The sequence below is a fragment of the Chiloscyllium punctatum genome, chromosome 49 (assembly GCF_047496795.1).
Source record: "Chiloscyllium punctatum isolate Juve2018m chromosome 49, sChiPun1.3, whole genome shotgun sequence".
Taxonomy (NCBI): domain Eukaryota; kingdom Metazoa; phylum Chordata; class Chondrichthyes; order Orectolobiformes; family Hemiscylliidae; genus Chiloscyllium; species Chiloscyllium punctatum.
Window position 1 is genome coordinate 50180755 of NC_092787.1, and position 27315 is coordinate 50208069.

At 43.9% G+C, this 27315-nt stretch overlaps 1 protein-coding gene across 4 annotated transcripts in view; it reads left to right on the plus strand.

Moving 5' to 3' along the window:
• The first annotated feature begins 9284 nt into the window (after positions 1–9284).
• brinp1 (bone morphogenetic protein/retinoic acid inducible neural-specific 1) overlaps positions 9285–27315 on the plus strand; it is a 364641-nt gene continuing 346610 nt past the window's right edge. The window contains exon 1 of one of the 4 annotated variants that reach the window (XM_072566438.1): positions 9285–9412. The gene's annotated coding sequence lies outside the window, so the exon portion shown is untranslated. Of the gene's footprint in view, positions 9452–12700; positions 12816–17227; positions 17311–27315 lie in introns of those variants that run through there. The other 3 variants (XM_072566439.1, XM_072566440.1, XM_072566441.1) reach the window with 3 other exon arrangements.

Here is a 27315-nt window from a genome sequence, read left to right on the forward strand (position 1 = left end):
TTTATTTCAGATGATCAGGATCTGCAGTATTTTGCTTTGGTGTGTCAGTCAAACTCTTTTTTTGCTATCAAAATATGACTACCACCTCCAGCATTTTCTGCTTTTATATTCACAATACAATACTTACAAGAGGAAGTTCTTGCAAAGTTGGCATCTTTCCTGTTGTACATAGCAATTAGCTTCAGCATATCCTTTCTCTTCAGATTAAGGATTTTTGTTTCCTGAGCTCTCTTTGAGCTGAGGTGATTTTAATGACTGTTTACAAGTGGTTAAATTATCGTCCACAGTCAACTTGTTTCCATATTTGTATCTGGGCCAATACTCATATTACCATATGCAAATAGTTTATGTTGATATTTTGAAAATGTTTTCTGTCTAGTTATTTTTTAAAAGCAGACACAGGGAAGTAGCCAATTGCAATTGAAGCTTCTCTAAGCTCGATTTTCCCAGTGGGGATGAACATGTGAGGTATCCTTGACAGGTTTTATCTCTGCCCAATTGTCTATTCTTAACTCAGCAAAAAAAGTCATTTTTAATCTAGCCTTAATCCTTGTGGTATCCGCACTGAGACACTATGCAGGTGGCACATAAAGGTTTTGCTTATCCTTTTAGCTCCTTTTAATAACTGCCGTTTTTTCCCTTGTGGCATGGCAGTAAACTTAATTTTCCTGTTGACTGCCTTCTGCATCTAAGACTTTGCAGGAGGCAAGAATTTCTGAGTGAGGAAAGCATTTGGGTTCATCTTTACTTACCCAGTCAAGGAGAGTCTATATATTCATCTACAATTTACCAACTGGTCCAGTTGATCCTTAAATATTTCCAAGGTTTACACCTCTCCGATTCTCTATAGGAGTCGATACTGGGTGGCGATCAGTCTTTGGGTGTAGAGTTTCCTGATGACAGCCTTAAAGTTACCAGTTGATTAATAAACTTGTGGCTTTTTATCACCATTTAATTTCATCATTGATACTTACGTGCTATTTAGTATCCTTTGTCAGTCTGTAAGATTGCTCCTCAACTGGCTTCCTTCAAGGCAGATAAATACAACATATTCTAATTTTTCCTCATCACTAAAGCAGAGGATTGGCTTTTTAGCATTTTGCAGCCTGATCTCGAATATCCTTAAGCTTCAGTGACAGAACTACCCATATTACTTGAGGTGCAGTCTATGCCATGCGATGATGAAATTTGATTGTCCTCCACTGGTTTTAGGGCAGCACGGTGGCTCAGTGGTTAGTGCTGCTGCCTCACAGCATCAGGAACCCCGGTTCTTGGATGACTGTCTGTGTGTGGAAACTACACATTCTCCCCTAGTTTGTGTGGGTTTTCTCTGTGTGCTCTGGTTTCCTCCCATAGTCCAAAGAGGTACAGGTTAGATGGATCAGCCATGCTAAATTGCCCATAGTGTTCAGGGATGTGCAGGCTAGGTGGATTAGCCATGAGAAATGCATGATTACAGGGATTGGGTGGGGTGCTGTTTGCAGGGCCGCTCTGGGCTGAATGGCCTGTTTCCACTCTATAGAGATTCTATGAGTTTCTTTGTTATTCAATTTGGTGATAACTCAATACTGCTTGCAATTGTGGCTCTATTCAAAGACCATTAGGGCTTGATCAACTTTGTCCTTCATTGTTCAAGAACAGATGGAGTCTTCCCAGCTGCTGTAGCCACATTTAGTTTTAAATATTTTTAAAGCTTTCAGAGGGTGCCTTCATCATAAGACACCCCTGCAGGATTTCACTTGGCAGGACCCAGCTGTCCCAGTGAGGCTGCTGGTGAACAAAGCTTCCTACATGATTCATTCAAAGGCTGAGCCAGTATTTATTACCTCTCTCCGATTGCCCTTGTGATGGAGATGATGAACTGCATCCTTGAACGACTGCAGTCCGTGAAGTGTAAAGAAACCGTTGGTGCTGTTAGGGAGCAAGTCCCAGGATCTTAACCAGTGACAGTAAAGGCAAAGTGATACAGTTCCTAGTCAGGCATGGTGTGTGGGTTGGAGGAGGACCTGCAGGTTGTGGTATCTCCATGCACCTTCTGACATTGTCCTTGTCGAGCAGGATACAGGTTTAAATGGTGGTAATGGTGGCTTGGTCACTTACTCCATTTTGTATAATCTTGTATTTTGCAGAAGGTAAACACTGCAGTCACTGTGCATTGGTGGGGAAGGGAATGAATGTGGAAGGGGGGGTGGGTAGCCCAGCAACTATGCAGGCTGCTTTGTCTGCATGATGTCAATTTTTTTTAGTGTTGTTGGAGCTGCACCCTACGAAGCAAGTAGGAATTATTACCTTAATTTCCTGGAGTCGTGCAGATGCTGGACAGATAGAGGACCTCCCAGCTGAACTCTGGAAGTTGCCCAGGTCTTTATGCTTATGTACACAAACTGCTTCCAGTGCCTGAGGAGCTATGGATGGCACTAAACAATGGATGATCATCAGCAGAAGTCCCTGCTTCTGACATTGTGGTGGATGGTTGAAGTAGATGAACATGGTTGGGCCAACTTTATTACCCTGAAGAACACCTGCAGTGACATCCTGTGATTGCGATGACTGACCTCTGACAGCCACAGCTATCTTTCTTTGTGTTAGGAATAACTCAGACACTTGCATTTCTGTTCTCAACTGTGGATCCTGGGTGCCAACTGAAATTGAATGGAATTCCTAACTTGCCATCCTAATTATCTCCTGTCTCTGTGAAGATGGTACAGATAGGCAGCACCTGTAGTCCACCTGGGACAGGACGATTATTTGTGTGTGATTGTGAAATATTTTCACAGGTGACTAGACCAACTGTGCTTTTATTCATTTGCTACTTTATCTGCATTCCTGCTAATCTGCCCCAATATAATTTACTGAACTCTTTTGATTTTGCCGAGATGATTCCTTTCATTCCACTTGGGTCTTTACAAATTTCTTCTTTCTGAACTCTGAATTTCAGAGAGACAATTTTATGCTTGTACTTACTAAACACCTCAGAACAAAAAGACTTGACATTCAAATTCCAGGTCCTGTCTTGTTAAACTCCTATGGAATTTTTTTTTGCCTCTTGGGTAACTTTTCCTAAAGGTTGAGAGTGTGGCGCTGGAAAAACACAGCAAGTCAGGCAGCATCCGAGGAGCAGGAAAATCAACATTTCGGGCATAAGCCCTTCATCAGGTATGAGGCTTGTGGACTGGGGGGCTTGTGGGCCAGGGGGCTGAGAGATTAGTGGGAGGGAGTGGGCCTGGAGGGAAGGTAGCGGAGAATGCGATAGTTATATGAAGATGGAAATGAAGGTGATAGGTCAGAGTGGAAGGTGGAGTGGATAGATGGGATAGATGCCCATACTGAATTGCTCTGATGAAAGTTAAGTCAACCACATTACTGTAACTTTGGAGTTACATTGGCCAAGCGAGCTAAAAATGGCAGATTTTCTTCTTAATGTAAATTAAATTTTTATGACAAAAAGTTACATTACAGCAATTGATATATATGATTTAGAGCCCCCAATGCACTAGATCATAATATGTATTCTCTACAGCTTGCAAAAACAGGTAGCAATAGACTAAGTTTAGCTGTTTGTGTACTGTGGCCAGAAGAAGTTCAATGGATAACCCAATAGATTTTTGTTTTGTCACATTGTCACCAATAATTTGCACTAGAATGCACTTTGTCCTGATATGACAAAACATTCTGTCTATTTTTTGTGATCTAATTTGCATTTTTGGATAAATTGTTACATTTGTCAAGTTGAAGGATTTGGCAATCTTCTATTTTCTGGGTACCAGAAACAGGAATGGGTCAGCTGTAGTAACACCCAGTTTCCTCTGGCACAAGATAATGTTATTGTTCTAACTGGTTCTCATGTCACCAACCTGTAGCCACTGAGATTGTCAAATGCATTCAATATCTTCCATAACATGAGAAACATTGGTACGTGGCTAAAAAACATTTGTGACAAAACACTTTTCAAACTTACTCCCATATGAGGCTATAAAACAGATTGGAGGTGGGGCGGGGTAAACATCATTCCAGTCATACTGCAGGATTACAGGGATAGAATAGGGGGGGTGAGTCTGGATGGGATGCTATTTGGAGGGTCGGTGTGGACTGGATGGGCTGAATGGCCTGTTTCCACATTGTAGGGATTCTTTGATTCTAATAACAACTGGATTCCAACTGAAGTGCCAGGGTTGAAAGCTTTGTTTGTTCACTCCTTGCCAGTTTGTTCATTCATTGCCAGTTTATCCTTGACCCAAGCAACACCGGAAGAGAGAGCTTATTCCTGACTATGTGAGTATCTGGTGCCCTGCATCGCACTAACATTTCTTCTGAAGCCAATGACAGGAGTTGCTCATTACCACACTGTTATTTTTTCCTCTTTTGATAGAATAATGAGGGGTTGCCAAAACACCATCAGTTCTACTCCAAGGCTAGCTGAGAGATGTGAAGCATCTCTCAGTTTGTTGCTCAATTGGGGAACAGGCAGTCAAATATATCATCACTATCTTCTTGGCAGGGCTAAGAGCTAGTTGATAAATGAACCCTTATTCTGATTTGATGTCCATCTGTTTAGGAGATGGCTATTTGCTGTTGTGTGCCACAGTGATATTTGACACTTACTTTCCAAATTACAACTCGTAACTGTATTTTTCCAGAGTACTGCACGAGAATAACAATGCCGATAATTCTATGCTGAAGAACGTGTAATTGCAAAAATTACAGGGGCCACTCTCCCAAGTTCTCTGTGCTCTGTCTTAGCAACAACTGTTGAACTTAGTCTCTTAACCCTGCAAAGGAGTTCTCTCTAAATTTGTATCCATTTGGCTTTCAAAGGTTCTCACGGAGTCTACTTCACACATGTTCAAGTAGTGCATTCCAAATCGTACCAACTGTGTGTGAGGAAACTTGCTCTCATTTACCTTCTTGCACTGGGAGTACCATCTTTTATCCTTGTTTTGTGCCTGAGCTTTCTCCAGCTTCATGATTTGTCACTGCTCATTTGCTGTTTTCCTGTGCAATCTTTAGCTTTAACCTACTTCTCCTTGCAAATTGTGATTTTTAAAACTGTAATATTTTAAGACACTAGGGGCAAAAGTAGGCTATTCAGTCCATCAAGGTTGCTGCACTATTCACTGTAATTATCACTGATATGATAATCCTCAACTCCACTTTCCTGTCTTTTCCCATAACCCCTGATGCCCTTATTCATAGAACTTCAGTCTCAACCTTGAATTTTGTATTTTTACCCCCCTTTGTTGCATTCCTCATCTCCTTAACTTTATTATGATCACTCTTGTCTAGATGCTTCCCCTTAACAACCTATTCCATTTGCCCCATCTAACTCTTGGGACACTGTTTCATTCTGCATTGGTCTAGAAACATAATGAGTAAAATAAAATTCCTGAGATAAAAGATATGGGGGAGGGAATTTGGGGGAGGGGCGCTGGGAATATGATAGGTGGAAGGAAGTGAGGGTGAGGGTGATAGGCCGGAGAGGGGGTGGGGCGGAGAGGTCGGGAAGAGGATTGAAGGTCAAGAGGGCGGTGCTGAATCTGGGGGTTGGGAAGGCGGTGCTGAATCCGGGGGTTGGGACTGAGATAAGGCGGGGGGAGGGGAAATGAGGAAGCTGGAGAAATCTACATTCATCCCATGTGGTTGGAGGGTTCCTAGGCGGAAGATGAGGCATTCTTCCTCCGGGCATCATGTGGGCAGGGTCTGGCGATGGAGGAGGCCAAGGACCTGCATGTCCTTGGTGGAGTGGGAGGGGGAGTTGAAGTGTTCAGCCACGGGGCAGTTGGGTTGGTTGGTGTGGGTGTCCCAGAGGTGTTCCCTGAAACGTTCCGCAAGAAGGCGGCCTGTCTCCCCAATGTAGAGAAGACCACATTGGGTGCAGCGGATACATGAAATGATGTGTGTGGAGGTGCAGGTGAATTTGTGACGGATATGGATGGATCCATGGGGCCAACCAACCCAACTGCCCCGTGGCTGAACACTTTAACTCCCCCTCCCACTCCGCCAAGGACATGCAGGTCCTTGGCCTCCTCCATCGCCAGACCCTGGCCACACGACACCTGGAGGAGGAACCCTCCAACCACAAGGGATGAATGTAGATTTCTCCGGCTTCCTCATTTCCCCTCCCCCCACCTTATCTCAGTCCCAACTCCAGGATTCAGCACCGTCCTCTTGACCTGCAATCTCCTTCCCGACCTCTCCGCCCCGCCCCCTCTCTGGCCTATCACCCTCACCCTCACCCTCACCTCCTTCCACCTATCGTATTCCCAGAGCCCTTCCCCCAAATTCCCTCCCCCCTTCCTTTTATCTCAGCCAGCTTGGCACACCAGCCTCATTCCTGAAGAAGGGCTTATGCCTGAAACGTCGATTCTCCTGCTCCTCGGATGCTGTCTGGCCTGCTGGGTTTTTCCAGCACCACATTTTTCAACTCTGGTCTCCAGCATCTGCAGTCCTCACTTTCTCCTAAAATAAAATTCCTCACATATTGCCATTTACTGTACCTTTCCCCCTTCCTATACTGAGTGCCAGAAACCCTCCAATTTCTCTTATATTACATTCATCACTTACTATTTACTATTGCTACGGATTTGTCCTTCCGTTTCCTTCTCAATATTTGGCATCTATAATAAGCATACAGCAATACTGTAATCGCTTATTTGCTTGTTCCATTTACCACAAACAATTGGATTCTCTTCGAGAATAACATTATGCTGAATTAGCATGGAGGTTTGGTACCACAGATAATTGGGGTCCTCAATTTCTATGGAGAAAGTGAGGACTGCAGATGCTGGAGATCAGAGCTGAAAAATTTGTTGCTGGAAAAGCGCAGCAGGTCAGGCAGCATCCAAGGAGCAGGAGAATCAACATTTCGGGCATGAGCCCTTCTTCAGGAAGGTCTTCTTCTTAATCCTGCTTTCTCCCTATATCCTTTGATCCCATTCATTGCACATGCTATATCTAGCCACCTCTTGAATACATTTAAAAATCTGGCATCAACTCCGTCCTGTGGTAATGAATTCCACAGGCTCACCTCTCTTTGAAGAAATCTCTCATCTTCGTCCTAAATGGTGCACCCCTAATCCTCAGACTGTAATAGCTGGGTCCGGACATACCCACCATCAGGACCATCCTCCCTGCATCTCCCCTGTCTATTAGTGTCTGACATTCCTGTTTGTATCTGTCAGCCAGCGCTCCCTGATTGTCAGTGGTATTCTGAAAAGGAGACTCATATTATATAGGGTTCAGCCTGGATAGACAAACTATCTCATATTAAAGTCGAAGAGTGTGGTGCTAATAAAGCACAGCAGGTCAGGCAGCATCAGAGGAGCAGGAGAATGGACGTTTGAGGCAGAAACCGTTCATCAGGGATGGGGGAAATCTCATATAAACCCCGGGTTTGCATTTTGCATTTGTGAAAGGGGGCGGGACAAGTCCAGTCGCTGTGTTGTTTCGCTTTACAGAGTGGGACCTTGTCTGGGGCAAAGATTGGGATAAAGGACGAGATCTGTGAACAAAAAAAAATCCAGCAGTGAGCCCGGCTGGAGTTGTGCACGGTGGGTGTATGTGCAGGGATTCTGTCTCTCCTCTGACCGGAATACTGAAACACTCCTTCCTGCACATGCAAAGGTTTCGTTTTGCAAAGAGTAATTCATTCAGGAATCGTTCCACGCGAGCAAACCTCGGCAGTGCAATGCGGAAAGGAACAGTGAGGTGAAAATATATATATATATATAAAACTGTGGATGCAGACTCACTAGTTAGGTCAGTGTTGATAAATTCCCAATAATATCTAGATTGATCCTTGAGATGTAGCCTGCGGCCACCCAGCCGGGGCCGGGGGGTGGTCGGAGGATATTAAACTGCATTCTCCTAGCGCCGGGATAGAGGTAGTGAACTTCACCGGCTCACACACTCCCCTCCTCGGTAATAGGCACTTCACTGACGGGAAACTGCAGGCTGCAGACAGAACCTGCTCTCTCTCTCTCTCTCACTCACTCACACACACACACACACACACACAATCTCTGTCAGTGCCAGCAATTCCGATTTTCAATCAATGAAACACTGGACAGGTCGTGAGAGCAATCCTAGAGATTTTTTTTAAAAAGACAACACACACCCCCTTTAAACTTCGCGTGTAGGTGACTGAGGATCAGTTGGAATTTCCAAAGATCCCCTTCACAGTAGGGCACAGACGCCTAATGTGTTTTCGGAATTGGATTCAGAACCCGGAGTCCCTCTGTCCCTCTCTAATCTGCTTCATCGATTTCCCTATCGTTTCATGTTAAATTGCAGTCCTGTCCCTTTAATCCTCCCAGGATCTACACTGCGTCCCCATCGCCCTCTCTCTCCTAATCCATTGCTGTTCCCTCCTTCATCACCTCCAGCCCGCAACCAAGACCAATATCGATTCAAACTGCAGGCTGTCTTTTTTTTATATAAAAAAACTACAATGACAAAGACTCTAAACCCACCCATTCTCCCTTTCCTTGGATCCCGCTCCAGAATACCTTATGCAATTTCCACCTGTCTCTCCCGTCCCTGTGTGACCCTAACTTTCTCCCCCAGCACGATTTGAGAGAGAAAACAAAATCATTCCTGCTTCTCCTATGGATTTCACAATCACTTTAATCTCTCTCCTCTCCCCCCCCCCCCCCCCCACGATTGTTTCACTCGATTTATGTCCCGCTTTCTTTAAAGTAAGTCACCCCTCCCCACACACACCATTTCCCCATGAACCCGCAGAGAAGGGAAAGACAGAATAAACACAGCGTCTTCAGTTCCCTGATCCGAGCTGCCAATCAGCATCTGCTTCCAGCTTCTGTCTGAGGGAGTCTGCAGTTTTCCCCTCCCTCCATCCCGCCCCTTCTCTCCACCTCCTTTTCTCATTCTGCTCATCATTTTTTTTTGCAATCTCCTTCCTCCTTCAGTCTATCCCCCCCTCTCTCTCTCTCCGTGGCTCTTGGTTCATTCAATCCATCTCAGTCCCTCCTCTCTCTCTCTCTCTGTGCCTCCAACAGTACAGGACTTTCTCATTCACTATAGATTCTTCTCACACGCTCGGAGCTCCCAATCCCAACAGCCTTTCCACACACACTCGACAATGTTGCTGCATATGCTGCTCCTGATCTGTGAAATCTCGGCGGACGGTCGATAATGAACGATTTCCCCCCTTTTGGTTTCATTTTAATTTTGTTTTTAAATATATAAAGGAAAAAAAACTCAACACCCACCTTAAAGTCTCATCACTCCGGCATGAAAAGAAGGGATTTCTGTGTCTCCTCGTCAATCGCCTTCAGTTTGGCAGGTCCCTGCCCGAACCAGAGCTGGAACGACCAGGGTCGGCTGCAACTTTGTACTGAGCTGCCTTGACACGGGCTTTCTGTGCATCACAACCGCCCAGGAGAACCGTCATTAGGTGAGAGAGTTCTGCTGCTGCTCCTGGAAGGAGGGAGAGGTGAACACGTTTAACATGATTTGTGTGTACGGGGTAAATATTTTGATGGGGAGTTTTTGTTTTTTTTTTGGGGGGGATGGTCAGTATTTGAGATTGAGAGCTGCAGTGTGTGTGTGTGTGTGTGTGTGTAGCTGCGCCTGTGTTCCCCGATGAACACATCCCTTTCCAGGTTGGATTTGGGCTCGGGAATGTTGCTGAGAATCCAAGGGGAGAGGGTAGGGATGTGTGTAACCTGCAGTGCTCCCTCTGAATCCCAGTTACCTACAACCCCTGCCTTTCTCTTAACCTGCGTGTCTGCTGCGTATTTCTGAGCGGAGCTGGTACCCAATGGTGTTTTATAATGTACGGCCAAGGTATGACAGAAACCTGCTCTCGGCTGGAGGAGGGAGAACACTATGCAAGGGAAAGAGGGGGTATAAAAGAAGCGATGGAGGAAACTGCTGACTGTTTGATATACTGAAGGTGAAATGCAAACTTGGAGTTTGAGTGGTTTTGAACTAGCAGGGATTTAAAATATGAAAAATGTCAACAATATTTTAAATACGTGCGTCTTATGGAAACTTTGCAATCCAGCAAGCAGTTCTTGTTTTATATATGAAAGATGCATTCACTGGAAGTTCTGTTCCTTATATATTCTGTTTTTTTTAAAAAAAGTCTTGCTTTTGATTGTGTCTCACTTACCATGCACTTTAATAAAATGCGTTTTTTTTTGGAATCCAAACATTCTGCCACCACTTTCCGCTGTTGTAGAAACTGGGTGTTTTGTTTTATTTTTGCAAAGTCGTTTTTTAAAGTTTTCTTGAATGTGAGGCAAGGACAGGGATCTGCAGAAAGGCAATGTTTTCCCACTAGGGGGAGCCGTTACTCTATCCAACCAACCTGTGAGTACAGTGGGGTTTTGCTGGAGATAAACTGTTAGTGTCTCTTTAAGTGACAACATTGGGTGGGGGGAGAAAACACACCTATACTTTATTCTGTTGAGTCATCACGTGAAAGGTACGATATATCCCGGCAACATGCGGTTTATGTAAGATGCCAATCTCTCTGGCGATCCCACAGATTGATGTAGACAGCACAGTTTGTTCTGAACCTCCTGCCTTTCAGCGTTTACAAGTTAATGATTGATTGACTGGGAAAGGAGCAAACCATATCCCCCACATCATTGACTGCCGCGGACAGACCTGACTGAACAAACCGATCGATGTCAAGGAAGGTGGAATTATTCTTAAGCTTGAATATTGGTTCGCCCTAAACTACTCATTCCCACACCCCCAAGTAACACCCACATTATATGTCCCACCTGCCTTTCCCTGCCACAGAATTGTTGACCTGACCTTTTCCTCTTTCCTGTCCCTTCTGCCTTTCCCTAATACTGTCCTGTCCCCCCTGCCTTTCACTAATACTGTCCTGTCCCCTCTGCCTTTCCCTAATACTGTCCTGCCCCTCTGCCTTTCCCTAATACTGTCCTGTCCCCCCTGCCTTTCCCTAATACTATCCGGTTCCCCTGCCTTTTCCTAATACTGTCCTGTTTCCCCCGCCTTTCCCTAATACTGTCCTGTCCCCCCTGCCTTTCCCTAATACTGTCCTGTTTCCCCTTCCTTTCCCTAATACTGTCCTGTCCCCCCTGCCTTTCCCTAATACTATCCGGTTCCCCTGCCTTTTCCTAATACTGTCCTGTCCCCCTGCCTTTCCCTAATACTGTCCTGTCCCCCCGCCTTTCCCTAATACTGTCCTGTCCCCCTGCCTTTCCCTAATACTATCCTGTTCCCCTGCCTTTCCCTAATACTGTCCTGTCCCCCTGCCTTTCCCTAATACTGTCCTGTCCCCCCTGCCTTTCCCTAATACTATCCTGTTCCCCTGCCTTTCCCTAATACTGTCCTGTCCCCCCTGCCTTTCCCTAATACTATCCTGTTCCCCTGCCTTTCCCTAATACTGTCCTGTCCCCCTGCCTTTCCCTAATACTATCCTGTTCCCCTGCCTTTCCCTAATACTGTCCTGTCCCCCTGCCTTTCCCTAATACTGTCCTGTCCCCCCTGCCTTTCCCTAATACTATCCTGTTCCCCTGCCTTTCCCTAATACTGTCCTGTGCCCCCTGCCTTTCCCTAATACTATCCTGTTCCCCTGCCTTTCCCTAATACTGTCCTGTCCCCCCTGCCTTTCCCTAATACTATCCTGTTCCCCTGCCTTTCCCTAGTACTGTCCTGTCCCCCCTGCCTTTCCCTAATACTGTCCTGTCCCCCCTGCCTTTCCCTAATACTATCCTGTTCCCCTGCCTTTTCCTAATACTATCCTGTTCCCCTGCCTTTCCCTAATACTGTCCTGTCCCCCTGCCTTTCCCTAATACTATCCTGTTTCCCCTGCCTTTCCCTAATACTGTCCTGTCCCCTCTGCCTTTCCCTAATACTATCCTGTTTCCCCTGCCTTTCCCTAATACTGTCCTGTCCCCTCTGCCTTTCCCTAATACTATCCTGTTCCCCTGCCTTTCCCTAATACTGTCCTGTCCCCTCTGCTTTTCCCTAATACTGTCCTGTCCCCTCTGCCTTTCCCTAATACTATTCTGTTCCCCTGCCTTTCCCTAATACTATCCTGTTCCCCCTGCCTTTCCCTAATACTGTCCTGTCCCCTCTGCCTTTCCCTAATACTGTCCTGTCCCCTCTGCCTTTCCCTAATACTATTCTGTTCCCCTGCCTTTCCCTAATACTGTCCTGTCCCCTCTGCCTTTCCCTAATACTATTCTGTTTCACCTGCCTTTCCCTAATACTGTCCTGCTCACCTGCCTTTGCCTGGTAATGCTTTCAATTCCCCTCTTACATGGCTCCAGTAAATTCTTAGTCTTTTTAAGCTTCTGATCAAAATGAACCGAGAGTAAACATTGAGCAAATTCCAGTCTCTGGTACCACGTTCGTCAGCAATCTACCCCTTCCTCCTTTCTAATCATAAAATGACTCCTTTTCAAACATAGGGGTTATTTGCTTTTAACCTGGCGGCCATGTACCTTGGGGAAGGGGAGGAATGGTTGTGAGGGCACCCAGAGGTGAATGGACTTCCTGAATTGGAAAGCAGCGTTGTGACTGTGAAATCCCTTGTAGCCACAGAGAAAACGAGTCTGGGAATGCACCGGGAGCTGTAGCCCAGCGTGTGTTTTACGGATGTTGTAAAGTTTAACTGTCCTTCAGAATAGAGGGGGTGTGGGGGTGGGGGTGCAGTAGCGGAGGAGGAGAGAGAAGTAAACACAGACTGCTGGCTGCCACATCTGGTCCAGTCCTACTCTGTGAGCACTCTTGACTGTTCTGTTGTCTAGTTAGTCACTTTGAGGACACATTGGCCAGACTGTGAAGAATAAGACAAGTGATATACACCAGAGGTAAGTCTATTGCTTATCAGTGAGAAGGAGTGACTTGATGGAAATCCATCTTTGGCTGTATTAGATGCTGAACTCTCACTGTAGGCCTTGGGAAACGCTCTTTTTTTAAATTTGTGTGTGTATGGTTCTGGTGCTCTTGCAGTGGAGGACAAGCCTTGCAGTTTCCAGAAACTGAGTAATGCTGTGTGCACAGAAACCAGCAGCAAGCTGCCGCGAGAATTTATTCGGGTAGCAGTGATGAATATGGCTGGTGCAGATAGACTTGCAAATAGATTCGTTGCTCACCGTCCTCGATTTATAACCAGAATGGGCATTCAGCTGCGAGTTCACTCCAGCAGTTTAATCCCACATCATTAACTAGCCAATTGTCCAATGTCATTTTCTCATTTTCTCCAAAGGAAGTGGGACAATCTAATAGCTATTCTTGACGATTGGAGACTTAAAATGTAACACAAACCCCCTCCACCACCATCAAAACCGCATCACCTGTCATCGTATCCTCTGAGTAATTTAATCACAAACCCGATCACTATGACCTTTGCTTTTTTGCTTTTTCATTTCCTCCCTGCGTGTGTGTGTGGCTCTTGCATTCAGATTGGCAAGTGCAGGCGTCTTGCTTTGCCACGGTGGCACTTGGTGCCCACACAGCTGAGCGTAGGGAGCCTGCAAGCTTTGTCGGCAGTGTCAACTGTGAGGCTGTAAAGACGTGCGACTTGGCTTCTCTCGGAGAGATGCCACAGAGCAGAATTTTTCTGCCAAGTCAAAAATCAGGCATGCAAATCATCAGGGGGGTTCTGTTATTTAATACATGCCTTTGAAAAATGAAGCATTTTCTTTATCCCTCTTTTGGCAGGGAGGAGGAATACTCACAGGTACATTTTTTAAAGAGGCAGTCATTAAATAAGTGAAGAAACTTCGTTCACTCAACAAAAAAAATACAAGTTGTATAATTAGGTAGGGGCTGTTGCAGTACAAGTGGCTTAGAGAGATTATTGTTGAGATCTTGGCTATGAGAGGAGGTGAATCTAGAAATTTTGCTTACTGCTGGTGTACAAATCCTTTGCTAGCTCCTGCAAACTAAAGGTGCCTGTTTAATATAGGCATTAACCTACTTATTGTGGTTGGGTTAATATCTCTGATGTAAACCAAAAGAGCTCCAGATGAATCAATGAATCAGCATTCACATGCTTCTAACACACAGTGTCTGTGCTAAACTCTGACAATAAGAGCGGGTAGGATTAATTTCTGCAAAACAATGTTTAATTATCAGTAAGTTTTAAAAGGTGGGATTAACTGGAAGAGTGCAGGAACTTAAGGTCACTACTGTTTCTAACTGATGAGTGACAGATATGACTTCATGCACCACACTAGACATTAGTAGACTCGTCCCTTTCTATGTTTCTATTCTAAATGTCTGACTGAAAACGCGTATAATAGAGGATAACTGATTGACCTCAACTAGTTTCAACACTCCAATCAGCGACTTGCATCAGTTGTACTAACCAGTTAGATCACAAGTGATCTGTATCTTCAGGCGATCCATCTGCCTTGATTCTACAGCCCACAAAAGACTTGTCTAATAAAAATCTATTGAATTCAATTTTGAAATTTTCAATTACCTTGCATAAAGGTAGTGTTTCTACCTCTTAACTAGAAGGTTTGGATTCAAATCCACCTGCCCCACAGGTATTTCACAGTATGTGTGACCAGGTTGATTTTAAAAAGAAAAATCACTATAACAAGTCAGTGGACTCAATAAAAGTGATTTTTTTTTTGCGGGGGGGTGGGGGAGGGGGTGGTGTTCAGTGTTAGCACTTGCTAATGGGTTTTGTATTTTTAAAAAATGGCCATTTTATTCAGGTTGGCATGACCGTTCCTGAATTGATCTTCTGGACTTTCAACGCCATCATTTTATCCCAAGTAGGTCTGTTAAGAATGTCAACATGAGGCTGATGTTGTATAGGAAGTATCCATCAACAAGCTAACACCCATTTTAAAGTGTAAAGAACTTCTGGTTCAGTGGTAGCCTCCATACCTCATAACCAGTAGAATGGTTTCGAATTCATCTGCCCTGCATGTATTTCAGAATATGTTTGACTGGGTTGATTTGAAAAAAAAACTGGAATAAGTCAATGGATTAAAGAAAAACAGTTTCTATTCTCTCTGTTGGCCCTAAAACAAAGACAGTTCAGGGGTAATGCCCCCATCTCTGGACCAGCAGGCCTGGCTTCAAATTCCATCTGCTTCAGACATGTGTAAGAAGATGTCTAAACAGGTTGATTTAAAAATATCTCTAAGAAGTTTCAAATCCCTGTAATGCCTCACCTACCCCAACTATGTAACCTCCTTAAGGTCTACTGAGAAATCCGTGCTCTGCAAATTCTGAGATGACTTGTTTTCCCAGTTTTCATTGCTGCAACATTGTCTTCAGCTGCTGGGGTCCTAAGCTCTGAAATCCCATCGGGGGGGCGGCACGGTGGCTCAGTGGTTAGCACTGCTCCTCACAGCACCAGGGTCCCAGGTTCAACTCCTGCCTTGGGCAACTCTCTGTGTGGAGTTTGCACATTCTCTCTGTGTCTGCGTGAGTTTCCTCGAGGTGCTCTGGTTTCCTCCCACAGTCCAAAGATGTGCAGGTCAGGTGAATTGGCCATGCTAAATTGCCCGTAGTGTTAGATGCATTAGTCAGGGGTAAATATAGGGGAATGGGTCTGGGTCGGTTGCTCTTCAGAGGGTCGGTGTGGACTTGTTGGGCCGAAGAGCCTGTTTCCACACTGTAGGGAATCTAATCTAAAATGTTCCACTGGTCTGTCATCACTGATCTCTCATCCTTTGTTATACTCAGTAAAATCAAGATTTTTGCTACTGGTCCTCATTTGGCTCAATTTGATAATGCTCCTAGTTCACACTATTGGATATATAACCATACCAAAAGTGCTAAGTTACAGTTGTTGCTAAGGGTGCAAGTGTTTGTTCTTTTTCTCGCGGTTGAAACTTGACATTGAGAGAACCTGAAAGAGATTGGAGAATATTATTGATGATTGGGAGCCTTTGAGGTAGGGAGAAGGGAGATAAATTAACTTATGCCTGAGAATAGTGATCTTAATATTTAATCTATATAAATGTATACATGCAAAGTTGAGGAAGTAACGTACAACAATACCAAACTGTTCAACTACTTAAATGATAGCAGGTGTTAATATCCTCTTGAATATACTGTTATATTGCAGACAATGAAAATCTATTGCTTTTTATGAAGATAATGTTTAATAATTGTGGATCATTTACTATACCTTGAGTTTGATGGACATTATGAAGGATAAAATTAAATTAAATTGCTGAAACAAAGACATGAGAGTCAAATTTAGTAATCTTTGGCACTACCATTTTACCAACGAGGCTGCCTTCATTTTCTAGAGGGTGGTGAGCAGTTGGAAATGTTTGTGAGAAAAATATGTTTGAAGCCGGAGCGTTAGATTTATTTGTAAAAGTCGCTATCCAATATATTTGGATGATGGAAATGTCATTGATTGCAATGTCAGATAAAATGGACTTGAAGGACCTTCTTGGTTTTAGACTAACTTATGACCTGACTAACTAGTTTCACGCAGTTAAAAATCACACAACACCAGGTTATAATTGGAAGCACACTAGCTTTCGGAGCGACGCTCCTTCATCAGGTGATAGGGGTGACTATCACCTGATGAAGGAGCGTCGCTCCGAAAGCTAGTGTGCTTCCAATTAAACTGTTGGACTATAACCTGGTGTTGTGTGATTTTTAACTTTGTACACCTGAGTCCAACACCGGCATCTCCAAATCATAGTTTCACGCAGCTACCAAACTTTTACCTCATCCTGTGGTTTAGTTGTATCTCCTCAGCAGTGCCGACAAACACACTCTGCAGACTATAATACTATATATATCCCTTTGGAAAGTCTGTAATTATTTGCAAAAATTTTCACCCATTCGCTGTAGAGGGAAGACACACATATGGACGGACACACACATGCACACACACACACATACATATATGCACACACACGCACACACACATACGTACACACACGCATACATACGTACACACACGCATACATACGTACACACACACATATGGACACACACACATGCACACATACGTACACACACGCGTACACACACGCACGCATACATATGGACACACATACACATGCAGACATGCATACATACGTACACACACGTGTGCACACACACATACACACACACACACGTGCGCGCACACACACATACACACACGCGCGCATGCCCACCGAGTAATGCTTGTTAGGACATTTGATCAGGCAGTGAAAAAACCCAGTCTTTCACCGCCAGAAAGTATTTATTTTTATTGCACTTCTCCATTGATACATTTTAGGAGTTGGGAAGGCAACTGCGCCTTGGGAATGAAAATAAATGGAAAATATGCAGGTTCTACTTATGGAGATGTTAGCAAGGCTGAATGACAAGGTTCCGACGGTGAAGGTGAGTTCATAAAGTTTGGAATTTTCTGTGAGAGGATGAAATCTTTGCCTCATGGAGTCCTTCATGATGACAAAAGGCTACAATAGGAGGAATATTACTGGCCATCAGGAGGCTGGAGGTCGGCAGGGGAGGGGTGGGGGTGGGGACGGTGTGTGGGGAGGTGGGTGGGGAGTGTAGTTTGCAGCAAAATAACTGAAAGATGCATCCAGGATTATTTGTCCAATGCAATCTCACTCTTTGGGAGATTGCCCACCAGAAGACTGTGAAATTGATTAATAATCAGCCGATTTGAGTAATTGTTTGGCCCACCGAGAGAGGCTGCTGATAGCACTCACTGGCACCTCTTAGAATTTGGTTCACTTTTCAACTTTGCAATCAGTTTATAAATCTTTACCATTTGTGCAGCTGACTGGTCCAGGGGCATGACTCTCGCTCTGGGCCTTTTGTTGACTGAGTATGCCAGAGGTTCCCCTTTCAAATCCTGGGCCAGCCCTTTCGGCATGCCTGTTCCTGCTGGTTGTCTTCTTGTGTGCCATAGTGGTAGCGGCTGTACCTCAAGGCCAGAAGGTCTGTGTTCAGCCTCCACCTGAAGCTGATGTGTATAACATGTCAGTCTGAAGCGGATGATATCAATTTTTCTGCTGACGGCTGGGTCACTGTTCCCCTCTGCCCCCATTTGTGGAGAGACCACCATCCTCATGGAGGGAACTTCCAAATGGGCACTCAGTGGGAAGTAAAACCACATCCTCAGGATGGGGCCAGGACAGGTTAATCCCTGTTGCCCCAGTGGCCCACCACCCCCATCAGTGTGTTTGCGCAGAAATCATGAGTCCTTCTCCCTAGTACGTTCTGAATTTTAATTTGTCCTTAACCTCCATGAGGAAATCTCCATGATCAGGCTGAGCCAATTTTTAAAGCCTCCTTGAAGAGCGCCCTCTTCTTTTGTGGTTCAGGAACTGCTGGGTCAGTGTTCAAGAGAGTAGGTTCTTCACTTTGGAGGCCAGATGCCAGCTGTAATACAATTGCAGAGCTGGTCACAATGAGGATTCGAAAAAGCAGTGTAAAACCTGATTCAATTGGATAAACATCAAATGCCAATTCCACTGCTTGGGCAGGTGCTGAACTTCAAGAGAATATTAGATAATCACCACAGCAATGAAGGCTTGAACAAGTCTTTTATAGAGAGAGTGGTTAGAATTATATTGTTAGTTGTGAAAGGAGAGTACAGGGAGTTTAGACGATGCACATCTTAAAGTGCATTCTAGCCAATGAGTGTAGTCACTGACGGAATGTAGCCCATTTGTGCCGAGTAAGGCCTCCCAAGCTGCAATGTTAAGTCTTCATTTCTTTCAAAGAGATTCCCTGTAACCTTTGCTCACCTACCACTCACTCACTTCTCCGAAAAGAGATTACATTTTTCAGTTCTTAACTGACACAAGCATAAGACTTTCTTTATCTGCGAGGGGTTCTGCTGCTTGTTGATAAGCCCAGCGTGCAGGATTGTATTTAGTCAACATTAGAGAATAGATCACTGATGTGAGATTTACCCACACTAGTCCGCTGCACCCAGTCTACACACTGCATTGCAAAGATAACCAGTTTGTGGCAACTGTATTGCACCAGTGTGAGAATAGGAGCAATTCTCTTATTTAAAATGATTGGTAGATTCTTGACAATGCTCAATTTAACTTTCATACTCCTCTGAAAAGACTATTGTGTCCTCAGATTAAACTCACCACCAGATATCTCTCTCTAATGAGAGAGCAGCCTTATGGTTCACTGGAACTAGGGCGACTTTATTTTTGATTTGTTTGTGGGATGTAACATTTGTTGCCTATAGCTAAATGCAGTTAAAAGTGGATCACATTGCTGTGTGTCTACAGTCACATGTAAGGAGGGAGAATTTACTTCCTGAAAGGGTATCAGTGAACCAAGTGTTTTTTTTTAATGACAGCCAATCATTTTGACTTGATAGAGGTGTGTAAGATGATGAGTGGCATTGATAGAGTGGATAGCCAGAGATTTTATCCAAGGGCAGAAATGGCGACCATGAGGATGCATAATTTTAAGGTAATTGGAGGTACGTTTAGGGGAGATGCAAGAGGTAGATTCTTTATACAGAGAGTGGTGGGCACGTGGAAGAAACTGCCAGCAGTGGTAGTAGAATCAGATATATTAGAGACATTTGAGCAACTCTTGGATAGGCACGTGGATGATAGTAAAACATAGGGTGTGTAGGCTAGTTTGATCTTAGAGGTCGACATGACATCAAGGGCCGAAGGGCCTGTACTGTGCTCTTCTATGTTTCGTAGTGCTTATCTAGGTGCCATTGGATGAGCTTTGTATTCTAGAATTATATTGAATTCAAATCTCCTCGAGTATTAGTCTGGGGTTCTGGATTACTAGTCCAGTGATTTTACTGGACTACCCCTCCCTCTGTGCGTTTCAAAATGGAATGTGAGTGAAAACAAAGCTGTACGGATTGTTCTGGGGCGTGCTGCCATTCTGGACAGCTGCAGCCAAAGGGTTACATGTGTTGTAACAAAGGAACCACATCTGTTGTACGTCAAGAGGTTACAATAGGGTAATAGTAATCAGAAAAGCTGGTGTTAGCTAGCACACTCACTAAGGAATGTTCTGCAAAAGCCTAACCAAGTGGAATACAGTCGGTTCCGCTATAATGCACGTTTCTCCAATGTGAATTGGCTACAACACGATTGATGAATTTAGGCCAGTGTTTGTCGAAGGCAAAGTTTCCTGACCTGTATTGGCTATAATGCGATCCTGGTCCCATGTGTTCAAATGGCATTGCTATTACACCATTTTCTTATAATGCAGGAACAGAACCATGGTGTTATATCAGAACTGACAGTATAAAGCTGGTCACTTATTAGCCACCACTTCTGATAATCCGACCCCATTGAAACCAGTGGGCTAGCAAAGTTGTTACCTGAGTGGGCTTTTTTTTGCTGCTATTGCTACTTGCCTGCCTTGTTGAAGACTGTTTTCAAAATCTGTCAATCAATTTCTGCTAAAAGCCTCATAAGCAACCCATAGGTGCTAATTATTTCTCCAGAATTGGATCACCCCTTCCTCTCAAGGTTTGCTACCGATCTCCAAATTGAATATGCAGTCCCTCCAAGCTGTTGCAGGATTTTATATTCTGTGGGCAATTTCCCAACACTCCTGGTGCTTCTGTACATCTATATGCAAAGTTCGTTGACTCCAGATATTCTAATGTGATTAGACTCATTACCTTTGCCCTATATTTTTGCCCAAGCTCAAAATAGAGTCATAGAAATGTACAGCACGGAAACAAACCCTTCAGTCCAACTCGTCCGTGCTGAGCAGATATTCTAGATAAATCCAGTTCCATTTGTCAGCATTTGGCCCAAATCTCTCTAAACCCATCCTATTCATACACCTATCCAGAAGCCTTTTAAACGTTATAATTGTACCAACCTCCAACACTTACTGTGACAGATCTGTGTGAAAATGTTGCCGCTTACGTCCCTTTTAAATCTTTCCCCTCTCACCTTAAACCCATGCCCTCTAGTTCTGGATTCCCCCACTCCAGGAATAAGACATTGTCTATTTACCCTATCCACGCCCCTCATGATTTTAGAAATCTCTACAAGCTTCTGATGCTCCAGGGAAAATAGCCCTAGACTATTCAGCCTCTCCTTCCAACCCTGGCAAAATCCTTGAAAATCTTTTCTGAACCCTTACAAGTTTCACAACATCCTTCCTATAGCAGGGAGACCAGAATTGCGCAGTATTCCAGAAGTGGCCGAACAAATGTTCTGTACGACTGCAACATGACCTCCTAACTCCTATACTCAACGCACTGACCAACAAAAGGAAAGCATACAAGCACCTTCTTCACTACCTTATCTACTTGTGACTCTACTTTCAAGGAACTATGAACCTGCACTCCGAGGTGTTTTTGTTCAGCAACACTCCCCAGGACCTTACTGTTAAGTGTATGTGTCCTGCTCTGATTTGCTTTTCCAAAATGCAGCACCTCACATTTATCTAAATTAATCTCCATCTGCCATTCCTCAGCCCTTGAGAGGGTAGATGGATCTTCGGTTCAGTTTCTCATCAAAAAGATGTGCCTCCATCCCTAGCACTGCACAACTTTGGTACTTTTCTTTACATGAATACATGGGTGAAAAATAATGAATGCAGAATTTTGTCCTGATCTAATCATGTGTGCATTTCTTTGTACAAACTCCCCGCATAAGGCTCATCTCTCATTGGGAAGTTGCTTTGGTGAGACTGGAAACTTGTGAGCATGATAGTGACTCATGTATTTTTCAAAATGCAATAACCTGTTTGGCATTTTGGGTGAAATTGTCTTTTTGCATAGTTTGATTCATAGGTCAACCACAGCATGTTGAACGTGACAAGAGAATGCAACCGAAAGCCTGTTTCTCGTTACCTATTTCCTGATGTGTACTGTCAGCCTAGTCTGGAGTAGGTACTTGAAACTAGAACTTTTCACAGCACATCACGAACTCCCAACGCAGGCAGCACGCACAATTACATCACTGGTAGTTTAACGATGTATGGAGCAGGAAGCCTGTTATTGTTCTGTAGCTAAAATGGCTCTCTGTCTCCAACTGGAAGCAGGGCAAAGAAATTCAGCTTCCACAAAATTGGAAAAAAAGTAACAAGCACGCATCCTCAAATAACGTGAACACATTACTGAAATCTTAGCTTTCAATGCAGTGATGGAGAATATTACCTTTCTGGTTGTTACAGTTTATTTTATTTCTTTCTTTCATGGGATGTGGGTGTTACTGCCAAGACCACCAGTTGTTGCCCAATCCTTGAGCTGAGAGGCTTGCTGAGACTTGAGAAGGCAGTTCAGGGTCAATCAGGTTGCTCTGGGTCTGGATTCCCACATAAACCAGATTGGGTAAGAGTCGTGGATTTTCTTCCCTAAAGATCCTTTCCTTGGGTTTTTGCAGCAATGAGTGAGATCCGTCATGGCATCCTTATGGAAGCTAGCCTTAAATTCATGCTTTATTAATTTCACCATTGGGATTTCAACCCATCTCCCCAGAGGATTAGCCTGGCTTTCTGCATTAGATTACTATTCCAGTGACATTGCCATTACACAGCTATTGTATTGAAAATTTGCATTTGAAAATGTGTCACTTTATTAGCAACTTCTGCTGCTTAAAAATGAAATACAGACACTGCCAGCAACATGAACAAGTATTTGAGTGCTCCTGAGATGGTATAAATGGGTGACATTTGACTGCTAATTTTTCTTTTTTGTTCGAAAATCATTTTTTGCATCAGTGGTTACTACCCTGGAGATGATTTGACAAAGCATGTTGATGGGTGATGCCATCAGAGCCAGGCTGTTACAGTGGAACCTTGCCAGACTTAAAATAGCCCTGGGTTCAGTGGGTCTACGGTCACTGTGTTGGCACAATGTAGTGGCTTAAATTCGAGAGACCAGCAGCTACTTCAGGATTTAACGATTCAGCCTTAGCTGTTTATTCAGAATCAGTGCTACTTCCTTGCACAAATTGTTTTGTTTGATAGACAGAGGTCTGGATTAATTTCTCTCAGAGAGTCATGTGAATATGCATCTTTGTAATGCAGTATTATAGGGGCTGTCAAGTCTCTTCAATCAATTAGCTCACAGAATTTATTCAAGCACCAGTGAGAGAGGCTTTAATCGTGCCACTGGTGCCCTGTTTGTCCTTGTCCTGTCCAGGGTTCCCACAGCATTCAATTTGATCGGTCTTCTCTTCCCCATTGACTCACCTTCAAGGGAGCTGCTCTTAATCAGTGTCACTGCCACTGACCACAACAGAGCCACCTCAACCCTAATGTCACAAACGCCTCCAGTGTGCCTGCGGCAGTACCCCGAGATCACCTACCACTCCATCTTTGTATCTGCACTCTCCTTTTGAGAACAGCAGATTAAGAGCTGATCTAATTGTGGTGATTAAACTATTTGATAGGGTGAATGAAGGGGGAGTATTTTCTATTGCGGTGATGTTACTTATCAAAGGGGCATTGCATTTAAAATGGAAATCAAGGTGTTTAGCAGTGACATGAGTAGCTTTTCTCTCAAAGAGTAGTTAAAATCTGCAAACAAACACAGAGAATGCTGGAGAAACTCAGCAGGTCTGGCAATGTCTGTGCAGACAGCAACACAGAGATTTAACGTTTTGAGGGCAGTATGATTCTTCTACAAAACAGTGTTCTACAGATATGTTAATCTGTTTCTGTCTCCACAGATGCTTTCAGACATGCTGAGTTTCTCCAGGCAGTCTGTGTTTATTTCGGATTGCCAGCATCTGCAAAGCTTTGCCTTCATTAGTCAAAATCTAGAACATTTTCAAAATGGTACCGAAATTGAAAGACTGGAATTGATTGTTTGTTTTGTTTGGTAAGAGCACTGGATGTTATATAACCAAGGTAGGAAAATGGAGTTCAGCTACGCATGAGCTCTGACTGGGGAATAAGACTTAGAGGAAGAATGACCTAACTCTAGTTCACTTCCTCCGATGATCTGGGGGTCAGTTTCTTAACATTCAGCTTTACATCATCAAAACTATGCTGCAGAGAGTCTGAGGTAGAGGCTTTGTTTCATAATGAATATCTGTCATGTATACGTTAAAATTAGATAGATTCATATCAAGGGCAAAGATTGCATTGTTTATTATTTTTGATGTTACAAGAACCACAGGAACATGGATCAAATTCACTCCAAAAATGGTGCTCTATTCACTCTTGCGTTGCATGTAAAATAAAACAGTTTGTTGGTTTTCAGTTGGCTTTGTCTCAGTATTGTATTTATTGCGCTGCTTTCAGGTGCACAGGAGACTCAGAGAGCCGATTCCTTACATTGTTCCTTGTGCAAAAACAGAGCCGCAGTGCTTAGATGTTTTAGAATCTGGGATTACGGTGCTGTTCCCTGCGGCACAAATTTGAAATAATTAGAAGAAGAATCAAAAGGAAATGAAATTGTCCTCGTGTAGCAAGTGGATCTCGCTGCCCAAGAGGATGGCAGGGGCAGGCACGTTCAGAATTGAAGTGGGTTTTTGTGGGCAGAAAAAAAAGCGCACTTATCGGGAAAAGGCAAGCTAAAACTACTAAGTGAAGTGTTCATTCAGAGAGCTAGTACAGACACAATGGGCCAAAAGGCCTCCTCAAATCTGTGCCAATACCATCAAAGTCTATTATAACACTGATTGATAGACAGCAAATTCGCTTGGATGTCCTGGCCCCAAAATTGGTACCCAGAATTCCAATCTGCAACAGAAAGTGAGCCTCTGATATTGCCTACTATTTAAATTGTCCTCTGCCCATTTTGTAATGGAGCCCTTCAATATTCTGATGTTTCCCTCAGTAAAGATGCAGAGTCAAGCGTAGTGGGGAGATATCTCTTGCTGTTTTACCCTGTCTCTCAAACCTACCCCACTTACACCTATGCTCCCTGTCGCCTTATGACAAAGCACAACCCCTTCCTTCTCTGCTACTCTGTGACAGTGCAGGGTCTTTAGACACCAGCCAGACAGTGGTCAGAGAGTCCAGAAGGTGAATCGGGTGAGTGGGGTGGTGCTCAGTGGACACTGTTCAATTGGGAAGCTACGGGGTGGGAGTGGGGTGGGGATGCAGGAATGAACATTGGTAGGAGTGGGAGGGCATGGAGTGAACATTGCTGAGGACGGGAGCCATTATCCCAACCTGGTTGATGGGGGAGGCTGACTGGGCGATTGTGAGTTTGCTTTTGTGTTGTAGAGATTTCCAGGAACTGGGTGAAATGTGAGATTCCCAGCCTCAGTGTTTTGATCGTAATACAGTCCAGGTGTATTACCGTTGCACTTTTGGACCCCCAACAACTGTGTTATGTCGTTTCCACAGTATTCCTCCATGTACATAATTGTATGTTAAGATTTTTTTGGATGGCATTTGCTTTGATATCGTTACTTTATTTCTAAAAGTCCTATGTGAGTGTTTGGGATGCTAATGTAAGAATGAATGATTCCATTGATCAGTTTAATGTACTCTTCCACTCTGAAACCTGTGTATCACACACTACCAGCATGTGTGTCCTGCGGTATTTCTAATTGCCCACCACTCCTATCACTCTATTGATCTGAGTTGCTCAAGTTTCTGACCTTTTGTATTAGCCACGCTGTTCCCACTTCCTTACTATATTGTCAGTTTCTCGTGTCTTTCTGGATTATCAGTGAGTTGGAACACAAATGTGGATCAGCCGACAATTTCCTCAAGAAAAGACCAGTTACCGTTTCAGATGTAGGCCTTCTCTTAGACTAGATGATTAGATAATGGAACCACACTTGTAACATTAACTCATCCCTTCTCTCTGGAAGTGCTAAGTGACCAGTTGCACAGTTTGAGCTGTTTCTGTTCCTGTTTCCAATTTACAGCATCTGTAGTTTTATTTTTGTTCATTCTCAGGATACGAGAGTCATGAGCAAGATCGATATTCATTCACCATCCCAGTTTCCCTTGAGAAGAATTTCCTAAAGTGCTGTTGTCCCTGTCAGTGCTGGGACTCCCAAAGTACTGTTCTGTAGATGGTTTCAAGATTTGACTTGGTGACAGTGATGGAACAGCAGCAACGTATATTCAAACTGCTATGATGTGTAACTGGGATGGAGATTTGCAGATGCTGGTGTTCACTTTCCTGTTTATTCACAATTTACGTCACTACCTTTTCAAACTAGCAATCATCCATTATTGTCTTTGAGAGGGTGTTGATGAGCTGCCAGCTTGAATACACATGACTGGCTTACCACCCTTACCTGGTCTGGCCTACGTATGATTCCAGACCCGCAGCAATGTGGTTGACTCTTAACTGCCCTCTGGGCAATTAGGGATGGGCAGTAAACACTGGCTTAGCCAGAGATGCCCTCATCCCGTGAATGAAAAAAGAAATTCTCTTGCACAGTTAAAATTGGGGTCATTGTTTTTCCAACTTTTTAGTCACAGTTTTGGTTATTAGTCCAGGGACAACCTCTATGCGACTGTATCTACAAATCTTACCAAGTCTTGGATTTGGCCAACACTTTTGCTTATAAAACTGCAAACTGCTCTCCATTGACTGTGTACCTATTTTACTGGCCATCCGTCAGTGCCTTTAACCCAGTATTCATCCCAGCGTTTACTGTCTGTTTATTCGGACCATGCTAATCTTAAAGAGCTTTTGACCTGTCCAAGGGATTGGCCATTTTACAACATACATCATACCCCAGTGCATTATCTTTATCTCTCCCTTTCTTGGTATGTGGCTGAAGTTGTAAAGAATCACAATAGTCTTACCAGGCGATAGGGTTGCTCTCTCATTAGAGAGACAGAGTGAGAGCGAGACAACTGGCAGTCGTTTAACTTGAACGCTTGGAGGTATGAAAAGAGCTTACGGCCATACATATACATAATTTATGCTGTGGATAAACTGTCAGAACACTTTAACAATATTGCGTATATTCATTGTTAAATATTACAAGTCTTGTAGTTTCCATGAATTATTAATTGAACTTAGAATGTTGTGTCTAGGAGGGTGTGAACACGAAAAGCCAATGAAGTTCTCGTTGCAGTGTCTTGACATGGTACTTAAGCCAGTATGTGTGGGACATGCTTGATGGTCTTTATCAATCAGGAACATCAATTCTTCTGTTTCACGGCTGCTGCCTGACCTGCTGTGCTTTTCCAGCACCACACTCTTGACTCTGATCTCCAGCATCTGCAGTTCTCACTTCCTCCTTGATGGTCTTTATCCCAGCTATCATTTTCACAAGGTCACAAAGCGAGAATTTCAGTCATTTTGTACGTGATATAGTATTTGACAGGTTATCAGTAATTACTACGCATGGCTCCATCAGAGCACGTTGCTTCAAACTTGTATGCATTGCCTATGGTAAAGTCAGACAGTAGCTGCAGAGGGAGGGATCATAAAATGAGGGAAATTAGGGTTGAGATATAAATGTGCACATCCCACAAGTGCAT